This window comes from Rattus norvegicus, chromosome 1 (genome assembly GCF_036323735.1).
Source record: "Rattus norvegicus strain BN/NHsdMcwi chromosome 1, GRCr8, whole genome shotgun sequence".
Lineage (NCBI taxonomy): Eukaryota > Metazoa > Chordata > Mammalia > Rodentia > Muridae > Rattus > Rattus norvegicus.
Genome location: NC_086019.1, coordinates 96,384,030 through 96,395,793, shown reverse-complemented (window position 1 = coordinate 96,395,793; position 11,764 = coordinate 96,384,030). Strand labels below are relative to the sequence as shown.

At 49.5% G+C, this 11,764-nt stretch overlaps 1 long non-coding RNA gene across 1 annotated transcript; it reads right to left on the bottom strand.

Moving 5' to 3' along the window:
• Positions 1-7,059: 7,059 nt before the first annotated feature.
• LOC100910905 (uncharacterized) lies at positions 7,060-9,016 on the bottom strand. Its single transcript, XR_010062983.1, has 2 exons — positions 8,591-9,016; positions 7,060-7,999 (listed from the first exon to the last, which is right to left on the bottom strand). It is a non-coding gene; the product is annotated as an uncharacterized LOC100910905 (long non-coding RNA).
• Positions 9,017-11,764: the final 2,748 nt, after the last annotated feature.

Sequence of the window (11,764 nt, the reverse complement as noted above, 5' to 3'; positions counted from 1 at the left end):
AGGCTCCGTCCTATGCAGAAGCTGCAGCCAGATTCCCACCCTTCAGTTCTGGCAGAGGGGGCCAGGGTGGGGGGCAGTTCCCTTCCTGGGTTCTTGTGGTTCGAATGGAGGAAGGAGCAGCCGTCGGTGGGAGACACAGGGTCATAGGCCTGCTGTTACTACTGCATCTGGGTGTTTTTCCTTACTTCTGTGGATCCCTTCTGGGCTACGGGAATTCAGAGTTCTGATTCTTAGCCCCTCACCAGATGCAAAACTGAGAGAGGCCAGCAGGTTTCTGCGGGTTTCAGAACAGGCTCAAATGTCTTGGAGTTTCACGTGGTATTTTAGTTGGAACTGAGTTGATGTTCCTCTTCTCCTCTCCTCCTCCCCCTACCCCCTCTCCCCCTCCATGTCTGTTTTTCTTGAGGGAACTTACTGTGAATCCAGGGTGGCCTGGAACTCACTTGTGCACTCTCCTGATTGGCCTGAGACTCCCAAGTCCTGGGATTGCGTCTGTTTGCCGTATCTAACTTGTTCCCTTTAAACCTGGACACACGTACACAATGGTGTGAGAATCTCCGGCCAGCCAAGGGACAGAGGCTGTGCAGCCATCGTGCAAACTAAATTGCATGATGTCCCCCTTCCAGGGAAGGAGTCAACAACATGTCATAAAGGCCTCTGGTTTTAATGAGATTTGAATTTTTTTTTTACTCCAAGTCCTGTATGTTTAGGCCCATGAGGACCTGTTTTACATGCCTGCCAAGGGCCACCAACCACAGAGCTTGGGAGTACAGGCCAACACCCTACATGGCCACAGAGCCGCCATCCCAGCGTAGAATCTAATTTGCTGGTCAAACTTGTTAGGCTTCTCTGCTTAGCAGCATGCCTACAGCTGGCACATCTGCATTTTGGCATCAGGCAGAGATCTGAGAGAAGGAAAAGGGTTGTGTTTGTTAGCAAGGAAGTCTTGTGGAAACACCTAATGGTGTGTGTGTGTGTGTGTGTGTGTGTGTGTGTGTGTGTGTGTGTGTGTGAGGATTTTTTTTTCCTGGCATAACAGCTAGCGTGAGTCCCGAGGGGTGGAGATTCTCTAGTTCTTGCCATCTTTTTGTGCAAGAAGTTACAGCAGGGCATGGTGGGTACTCCTGAAATCCCAGCAGTTGGGAGGTGAACACAGGAAGGTCAGGAGTTCAAGACCATCCTCAGCTACCTAGCCAAGAAGCATAATTTTACACAGGCCTGGACTCTAGCTAGTTGGGAGACTGGGACTGGAGGATCCCAAGTTGAAGGTCAGCCTAGGCAACTTAGTGAGAGCCTCTCTAAGAGGTAAAGGGGATCTGGATGTCCTCCAAGGACCTAGGTTCAGTCCTCCTAGCCCTCCTCAGTCCCCAGACAAAATAACAAAAACAGACAAACAAACATGATTTTTGCAACAACCGAACAAAGCATCTGAATTTTCAGGGAAATACCATGCTCCTATGGTGATCTTGTCAAAATATTCTTCACCTTCTAAATGGTCGATGTACCCTCTCCTTAAAGCGCAGACTGAACATCTCACCATAATCTCTCCGTGAGATACCGGCACTATTCTCACGGCTCTTCTGTAAACCTCAGAACCAAGTCTTTGTGAGCAACCAGACAGAGAGAGCCGGGATCACACTGCCTCCCACCAAACCTCTGCCAGTCCAGAGCTGGGAAATGTGATAGCAGGTGGCCCCGCCACTGCCCCGTGCATGAACCCAAAGCCAGTTCACAACATTAATAATACCTTTCGGAAAGTGGGGTTGCTTTTTCTTTTAAAGCTATTACTTGAGCGTGTTCCTTAGAAACAATAAAAAATATTTTATAAATAACTCTGCCACATGTTTTCAGCCCTCTGAGGCTGGAAGGCTTGGGTTCTACAGAACCTTGAGTGTGGAGTCTTAGGTTCTAATGCCAGGATTCCTGAGCCGAGGATCCTGGTGAGAGCCGGGACCTCAGCAGCTGTGGTGTCTGCCAACACCCAGTGCGTGCCCTGCTGGCAGGTGTCAGTGAGAAGAATCTCTGGTGCCTTTCCCAGGCCCCAGCCTTACACTCAAGGGGTACAAGGACGGATGAGTCTATTTTTACGCCTGTTGGTATGAATGCCAAGGGTATCCTACAGACGACATTCGAGTACTCATCACAACTGTTACTTGTGGAAGGAACTTGGAGGACATGGTACCTCGCCGTGTGATCAACTCACACTGCCCTCACTGCCAGGCCTCTGTGCCCGCTGTGAGCCAAGATAAATCCTCCCTTAAGTTGCTTCTGCCAGGTCACAGTCATGAGTAAAGTAAGTGTGTGTGTGTGTGAGATGTGAGTATTGGAGTCTTAGGTATGTGGAGTATTGTGTATGTATGTGAGTGGTGTGAATGTGTGTGTGTATGAGACTTGTGAAAGAGTGCTTGTGTCTGTATGTGAATGTATGTATGTGTGAGAGTGTGTATGTGAGTGTGTATGTGTGTGAGTAGTGTGAATGTGTGTGTATGTGTGAGAGAGGGTGCTGGTGTGTGTATGTGAATGTATGTATGTAGTAAGTGTATATGTGTGTGAGAGAGAGAGTGTGTGTGTAAGTGTGACATTCAAGTGTGTGTGTGTGTGTGTGTGTGTGTGTGTAAGTGTGACATTCAAGCCAAAAAGGGAACGGAGAGCAAGCCTTTGAGAACCAGGGATACAGACCACTCAACCCCCAACCATGAGAAGACTACCATGGCCCTCAGCAGAGGCCCCAGACTTCCCCTGTGCGTTCCTTGGTGATGTCTATCTGCCAGGATGGTTCCAACTCATCACACTGCCCATCCTAACTCAGGAGACAGGCAAACACTTGCATTGACTCTGAAGGCTACTCCAGACCACAAAGACGCAAGATCCCCTGTTGGGTTTCAAAGAGACCTAGGACAAGTCTCCCTCAGTACCTGTGGTCCCTTCCCAGCACGTCTTACCCCAAATTTCCCAGGGCCTGAGTTTCTTCCTTCCCCAAGCCTGGTCCCTATATAAATGTAGCCATTTGGGCCACTGCAGGTTTCTCTGCTTCTTGGCCTGGGCTTTCTTGGTCTGCCTGCCCTTCTCTCTCATTTAGTCTGCTGGCCAGGGTCAGCCTGGACTCTGTCTTCCCTCTGTCTGCTTTCTCCCTTATATCCATAATAAGAGTCTTCTTCATACTTCAGAGTAGACACACCCCCTTCTTTTATGTCAAGTTTGTATTCAGTAACTGAGTGATGAGGTGGGACATACAGCCAGGCATCGTCCAAGAAATATCAGGACTAGAGGAACCAAATAATACAGGTCTCCGGATAGAGCCAGAGCCAGAGATCCCACTGATGGCCAAGTAGGACAGCTACAGGCACGGGGCCAGTGTGATGGTCATAACCTCAGCTGGTTTTAAGGGCTCCAGTGGCCACACGATACCAATGGTCTTAAGTGTCCTTTCCTGTCCCTATGATAAAGCGCTCTTGGCAAACGCAACTTCAGGGAGAAACCTTTCATTTGGCTCACAGTGCAAGGCTGCAGTCCATAACGGTGGGGAAGTCAAGGCAGCCAGAACTTGAGGGAGGTGCTTATGTCAAATCCATGGTCTCAAACAGATCTGATGAGTGTGTCCCTGGCCAATCCAATCTCAGCTCACTCCTTTTCATTCAGACCAGGGCCCTGCCCTAGAAGTAGTGCCGCCCACATAGAAGATGGGTCTCTCCACCTCAATTAAGCTAATTAAGAAAGTCCTTCATAGGCCTGCCCGCAGGACAACCCAATCGAGAATATTCCTCATTGAGACTCCCTTCCCACGTGATTCCAGACTGCGTCGGTCTGACAATTAAAATTAACAACCACACCAGTCTTGTGTCACGTGTGACAAGGACATGGCAGCCTTTCTGCCCCTCAATCTGCAAAGCAGATGACTCCTAGTAGAGAGAGGGCTTGTACCCTCTGGAGGTTGCCCAGTCCTCTGAAGTGAAGATGGGCAGAGCTCTGTGACATTGAAGTCTGGGCTACTAGACTCACAGAATCAAAGCTGAGGCTGTTCACTGCCACAAGTTTTGGTGGTTTTTTTGTTTGTTTGTTTTTACTTTTGTTTTGTCAAGACAGTGGATTTCACTGTGTAGCCCTGGCTGTCCTAGAACTTACAGTGTAGACCAGGCTGGCTTTGAACTCACAGAGATCTGCCTGCCTCTGCCTTCCTAGTGCTGGGATTAAAGGCCTGTGGCGACACTACCCCACAACTGCTACAGGGTTTTAGACTGTCTGCAAATGGATGTCCGTAAAAATATTTGTAAAAGGGTGACATATGATGGCACACACCTTTAATCCCAGTGCACAGAGGCAGAGGCAGAGGCAGGAAGATCTTTGTGAGTTCCTGGCCAGCCTGGTCTGCATATCAAGTTCTAGGCCAGCCAGACCCTGCTCAGAGGGGTTGAGATGGAGAGGAATTGTATCTGTTAACCAAGAAATGAACTCAGTGTAGTTCCTTCCATCTCAGTGCTCCAGGTAAAGGCAGGTGGATCTCTGTGAGTTCAAAGCCAGCCTGGTCTACTAGAAAGAAAGAAAGAAAGAAAGAAAGAAAGAAAGAAAGAAAGAAAGAAAGAAAGAAAGAAAGAAAGAAAGAAAAAGAGAGAGAGAGAGAAAGAGGGCTGGAGAGATGGCTCAGTGGTTAAGAGCACTGACTGCTCTTCCTGAGGTCCTGAGTTCAAATCCTAGCAACCACATGGTGGCTCACAACCATCTGTAATGGGATCCAGTGCCCTCTTCTGGTGTGTCTGAAGACAGCTACAGTGTACACATCTATAATAAATAAGCCTTTTAAAGAAAGAGAGAGAGAGAGAGAGAGAGAGAGAGAGAGAGAGAGAGAGAGAGAGAGAGAGAAAGGAAGAAATGAATGATTTGATTTTAAGACAGGGTCTCACTCAGTAGCCCAGGTTAACCTCGAACTCTTTAGCATCTTAGTTTCCTTGGTGCTGGGATGAGAGTTGTGTGGGGCCACTTCCAGTAAGGAACAGTTTTAATGTCTGTTCATCAAAAGCAGCTATTGCGTTTACAGACACAAGGTTTCTCATTAGGCCAACCAAGGTTTGTTGTTAGTATCCAAGGAAACCTTCAAAGATAAAGCTTTGACGTTGGACAGGAAACCCAAGACAATCTCTCTACTTTATTTCATAACTTTGCCTGCATCTGAGCGGGAGAGTCGAGGGCACCTGCTCACAGACTCATCTCAGCTGCATTTAGATCAAAATTGCTAAATTCACCAGCTGGTGCAGAGAGGCCTAGAGAAACGCTCCCACCAGGTTCCCTTGTTGCTGGAAGGACATCCTGACGAAGTGCTGTGGTGACTTGGGTGCTCTCTGGAGGACTCGGGAGACGCCACGTGGAACAAGACAAAGATAAAGGTGTTGATATCACAGGGTTTCTTCTTGCCAGGAGTAAGCTCAGCACTGCTGTTTTTTCAGAAGCTTCAGCGCCCAAAAGGGACACAAACCCAGAGAGTTTCAGGTCAAAGAAAGATAGCTGACTACTGGATATTTCATCTCATCTTGTAAAAGTAATTTATTTATTTTTATTTTATGCATTTTGGTGTTTTGCCTACACGCACGTCTGTGTTAGGGTGTCAGATCCCCTGAAACTGGAGTTACAGACAGTTGTGAGCTGCCATGTGGGTGCTAGAAATTGAACCCAGGTCCTTTGGAAGAGCAGTCAGTGCTCTTAACCACTGAGCCATCTCTCCTGCCCCTCATCTTATTTTTTTTGGGGGGGGGGCAGGGGACTTCCAGTTGGGTGGCTCAGTCATCGCCTTCATGGCCCTGTGAGCTTTCAGCCAAAGCGAGACCCCAGCTCCAGGGCAGCCTGCGTGTTCCCAGTTACCGTTTGCCTGGGCAATGACTCCCTCCGGCTCATGTGTTTGAATCCTTGGTCCCCAGGAGGTAGTGATGGCCGGTGAGGTTGGGGAACTTCTGGGAGGTAGAACATAGCTGGAGGAGGGGAGTCCCTGTGGAGGGAAGTTGATGGAGTTTGATGTTTGTAGGGAAAAACTTGTTTGCAGCTAAACTCTCTCTACTCCCTGATGCACCTAGACACGAGAAGAAGCCATGCCACACATGCTTCTGCTGCTGTGCCTTGCTCGCCATGGCGGGAACCCTTCCTTCCTTTTCTGTCATGATGATGACAGCCCCACACGCTGTCTCTGCCACCTACATCATAAACTAGCCCTTAGATTTGTGAGCCCTGGATAGTGGCTCTTTCCCCACAAGCCTCAAAGCTTAGCGAGCAAGTCACCAGTCTGATCCCCACTGAGCTCCCCAAACCTCAGAGCCACTGTTTTGGAACAGGTCCTCAGTCCTGACCCATTCCTGAGAGGATGAATCCAGGCACAGCTGTCCATCAGTAGCTGTTTATCCACTGAAAACATAGGCCTCTTCCAGAGGAAGGCTGTGCTCGAATTTATGCTGTTAGAGGGCGAGACATCCAACCATAACTTGAAAAAGTGGTGTTGGACATTAGTTATCAGAAGGGGACCCTGCTGCAGCACTGACCTCTTTAACTCCTGTTATGGTCTGGATATGAAGTTCACACAAAAGGCTCATGTGTTAAAGACTGACAGCAAACAGCAGGGTACCGACTTCATCGACAGGTCAGCCCCTGGATGGATTTCTAGATGGATAGATGTGGCTTCAAGGAGACGGGTTCCTATAGACATGACTTTGAAGGCTGGAGAAGCTGAGAGTTCTACTTCATGATAGGACTGCAGCCAGGAGAGGCTGCTTTCCAGGTGGCTAGGAGGAGGGTCTCAAAGCCCACCCCTACAGTGACACACTTCCTCCTACAAGACCATGCCCACTCCCACAAGGCTATGCCCACCCCAATAAGACCACACCCACTCTAACAAGGCCACACCCACTCCAGCAAGGTCACAGGTCCTAATAGTGCCACTCTCTGGGTCAAGCTTATTCAAACCACCACAGAGGCCAAGCGGCTGTGGATGAGAAGTCTGTAATGTTCAGATGAAATAAAATTTTCTTCTATTGTTGACCAGCCACTATAGAGAAACAGTAGTCCATGAGGCTAAGGGAGGCATCTGTTTGTCCACGTGGACTATTTATTTCCCATAGTTCATCAGAAGTGCCTTCAAATTATGCCCACCATAGTGAGAAACCATATTATAGTTTTTAAATTTGTCATATCACTCAACACAGATGACCCCAGGTTACACATGTGTCTAAAAAGAACAATCTCTCAGGCTCCCGGATAAGGGGTGGTGGGACACACAAGAAGAGAAACTCCAGAGAGGCTCCATTTGTCTTTATTTCCATCAGAACAGCTACCCTTTGCGATCCATGAGGTTATTGGGGGGATCGTGTTCCCTGACCCAAAGCCATGGCTGAAGAATTACAGTTGGTCATGGGGGCTGACCTATAGCATCCACTCACCCAAAAATTACAAACCAGGCTGGGAGTGGTAGTTCCCACCTGTCATCCCAGCACTTGAGAGTGAGGCAGGAAGGTTGAGAAGATTTCAAAGCCAGCCTGGGCTACAGAGTGAGTTTCAGGCCAGCTTGGGCTACAGAGTGAGACCCCCCCCCCCAACTCCTCCTACTCCACTAAAGAAAACATGCCAAAACAAGACAGAGATCCTCAAACAAGGACAAAAACTTCGGGAGAAGAGTTAGAGCCTGCACGGGCAAAGACCTTCACCCCATGCTGAACGAGGATTTGAGTGTGCTGATCCGATCTTGCCCACAGGAGGACACAGGCCATGTAGGTCACTGGCTGAAGCTGCTGAGGACCGAGCAGGCTGACTGCTTGAAGCCTGTGTCTAGGATGTCACCAGTGCATCCTTCTCTGTGTCCTGGATGAGGTCCAGGGCTCCCGAAGTGGCTGCGGTTTGGGACGAAATAGGCTGCAAGGGCTGGGATGGGCGCAGGGATGGGCGGCTGCCCCTGCGGCGGACGCGGGCCACGCCCTCTTGGACGCGAACACACCCCCATTTCCCGGGGCCCAAGGAGACACGCCTGGCCCTGCAGACAAACAAGAGGCAGATTTGTACGAGTAAGTACAAGGTCCTGGAATGCTCGCCCTGTTACCACACACTATACCAGAATAATTGGGAGAAGGTTGTGCAAGAAGCTGGGGCGTGCAACGAGATCTCCAAGTTCCCATCCCTAGAGTTGGGGGGCGGGGCGGGGGCAGAAAGGGGGCAGCTAGGAACAGCAGGGCGCCACCTTCCGGAGACACGGATGCTTTGCTGAGGCAGGGGTGCAGTGTGGCTCTGCGAAAGGCAATAGAAGCCGGGTCCCTGCTGAGGGTTGGTAGAAGGGACCACGCCCACCGCCCCCGGGTGGCTGCGGCTGCAGTAGTGGCATGGGGCCCCGCCTGGCTGTGCCTAATGAGGCACAAAACCGTCGCCAAGGCCTCCAGGCTGGACGCACACCAGGTCCTGGGGGCGGGAATGGTAGGGGGTGGGGGGTTTGGGGAAAACCCCACCCAACAGACTCTAAAGACTGACAACCCCTGACGCACCCCAGGGCCTGTCCCTGGCCAGCTGGGCTGCATTTTCAGTCCCACGGAGCCCCCAGAGGTGGGTCCAACCCGGAGGCTCAGTGACTCACTTCCCCAGGCCCTGAGGCCTCAGTGGAAGGTACCTCCCTCTCTTCTCAGGCAAAGCCTCCTTTGTTCTCTTGCTGGCTTCTCTTCACAACCCTTCTCTCTTCTTTGCCTTGCAAACTAAAGTCCTGCGGTGTTTCAGGGGTACCGGCTGTGATCAGGGTGGACCTGGCACAGGCAGGCACCTCTAGAGTGGTCTGGCTTTGCAGAAGACTTGTCTATTCCCTCTGTCCCCTTGGCTCTCCCACTGCCCCAGACACTCGGGAAAGCCCCCACCTCCATGCACAGGTTGTAGGTATGCAGCTTGCTGGAGAGCAGGGCTGCTGGATGGGGACCAGAAAGAGGGGGAGGGTGGTTTGGATAGCTCATCCTGACGGGCACCACCCCGAGCCGCTAAACTGGCCTTGGCACTAATCTTACATCAGGGAGAAGTTTCGAATGCCACCTTACTCTCCTGCGCCCCTCCCCTCCCATGGGCCTCCCCTAGTTCCCATGCCCGGGTGGAGGGACCATGTGGAAAGGCAGGCCCAAGAGGGGCCTTCATTAAGCCACCTCCAGGCACACAGCCTCTTCTTCCCCTTCATGCTCATCTTCCAACCTCCTTTCCCCTCCTGGCTATGTGGGAGGCTCATATCCAGGGGGTCTCACACCCATGGGGGAGGGATGCCCAGCTGTAGAGCTGACCAGTCCTGCACTAAGAGAAGCAACCAGGACCTTGCTGCCTGCCTGGTTTGATTTGAAGAATTAGAAGAAGACAATTTCTTTTATTATTATCATTATTATTTAGTTTTTGAGAATTTCATACTTGGTGTGATGGTTTGAATATGCTTGGCCCAGAGAGTGGCACTATTAGTAGGTGTGGCCTTGTTAGGGTGGGTGTGGCCTTGTGGGAGGAAGTGTGCCATTGTGGGCATGGGCTTTAAGACCCTCTTCCTAGCTGCCCGGAAGTCAGTCTTCCACTAGCAGCCTTCAGATGAAGACATAGAACTCTCAGCTCCTCCTGCACCATGCCTGCCTGGACGAGGTCATGCTCCCACCTTGATAATAATGGACTGAACCTCTGAACGTATAAGCCAGCCCCAATTAAGTGTTGTCCTTATAAGAATTGCCTTGGGGGTTGGAGAGATGGCTCAGCGGTTAAGAGCACTGGTTGCTCTTCCAGAGGTCCTGAGTTCAATTCTCAGCAACCGCATGGTGGCTCACAACCATCTGTAATGGGGATTTGATGCCCTCTTCTGGTGTGTCTACAGCGACAGTGTACCCACATACATGAAATAAAAAAATCATTAAGAAAAATAGTTGCCTTGGCCATGGTATCTGTTCACAGTAGTAAAACCCTAACATACGGTTATTGAATTTACATAATTCCCTTCCTCTCTCCCTCTCACATTAGCCCCCAACTCAAAATCACGACCCATTTCATTTTATGTGCTGGAATGTTCTGCCAGCATTTGTGGAAGTGTATTGTGTGTGTGCATATCTGAACGGAGGCCAGAAGGGGACGATGGATTCCCAGGGCTGGAGTTATACAGAATTGTCAGCCAAAATGTGAGTGCTGGAACTTGAACCTAGGTCCTCTGGAGTGGTGGACAGCACTTTTGACACCGAGCCCTCTCTCTGACTCTCACGCCCTCACCTTGTTGCGCTCTCACACACAACACAGTGAGTCTGTTCAGTGCTGCTCATGCCCACAAGCGCTCAGGGATCATCCTTAGAGAAAACCCATTCTCCCTCTCTCCGCAGCCATTGGCTTTCTGTAGCTCCTCATCTAGGAGTGGGGCCTGTGGTACTTCCCCTATCTCCGTTGGCACGTTGAATGGTGTTGCCATTATACAGGTCTAGCTCCGGTGGCCATATTGGGGACATCTCATGGGTGCAGCTTCTCATGTCTAGAAGACACTGTCTCAGAGCAGGCATCTTAGTCCTCTGGCTCTTCTCTTTTTCTTTGATTTTCCTTGAGCCTTGGGTGTAGGGTATTTTTGCAGATGCATCACCTGGGGCTGGGCACCAAAATCCATATATAAATACAATCTTCAATTTTATTTATAAGTCAAAAATGGGAGGGTGGTGGTGTCCCTGATGTCCTAAAAAAAAAACAGGGGAGTCAAAACTTTTATGAGCTAGAAGTTGCTGGTGTACATTTAGTGTCTACATCAGCCAGGCAGTCACAGGTCCAGTGACTAGAAGAGACCCTACTAGAGGCTAGGAACTGAACCATCTGGATGACCCGAATGTCCAGCCCCTTCGGTCCACAAACTGACCCCAGCCTCTTCCCACAGGGAAAGAACATTTAATAGTCTAAATTGGCTGGGCATGGGAAGGCAGCCCTGCAATCCCAGAATTCAAGAGGTGGGAACAGCCCAAGTTTAAAGGCTAGCCTGGGCTATAGAGGGAGTCTAAGGCTAGTCTAGACTACAGAGGGAGTTTGAGACCAGTTTACACTACACAGTAAGATTCTGCCTCAAAATTGAACAAAAATAAAGCCAGAAAAAAAAGTCCTATTTACTCAGAAAAGGTGCATCTAGAACAGCTGTAATAAGGAACAATGAGGGCTGGAGAGATGGCTCAGTGGTTAGAGCACTGACTGCTCTTCCAGAGGTCCTGAGTTCAAATCCTAGCAACCACATGGTGACTCACAACCATCTGTAATGAGATCTGATACCCTCTTCTGGTGTGTCTGAAGGCAGCTACAGTGTACTTAGATATAATAAATATATAAATCTAAAAAATAAATAAATAAATAAATAAATAAATAAATAAATAAATAAATAAGGGCCAGTGAAATGGCTCAGCAGGTAGAGGTGCTAGCAGCTAATTCTGACAACTTGAGTTCAATCCCCAAGACCCATCTAGTAGGAGAAGAGAACCAACCCTGCAAGTTGTCCCCTGACTTCTATATGCACTCCATGGTGTGTGTACAAACTCATGCACCTACTCACTCCACACAAAATAAGTGCCATTTTAAAAAAGTCAAACCAAGCAACAGAATGGTTTTTTGCAAAGGCCAGTATATTTTGCCTGTGACAGACTACCCCAAACACTGTGGCACAAAACAACGTTAATGTTTTTCTTGTCCTAGAGGCCAGAGTGTGAAATGAAACTCACAAGACTGTGAGTCATGCCTTCACCTGATGAGCGTAGAGTAGAAGCCTTTCTTTTCTTTCTAGCTTCTAGAGGCG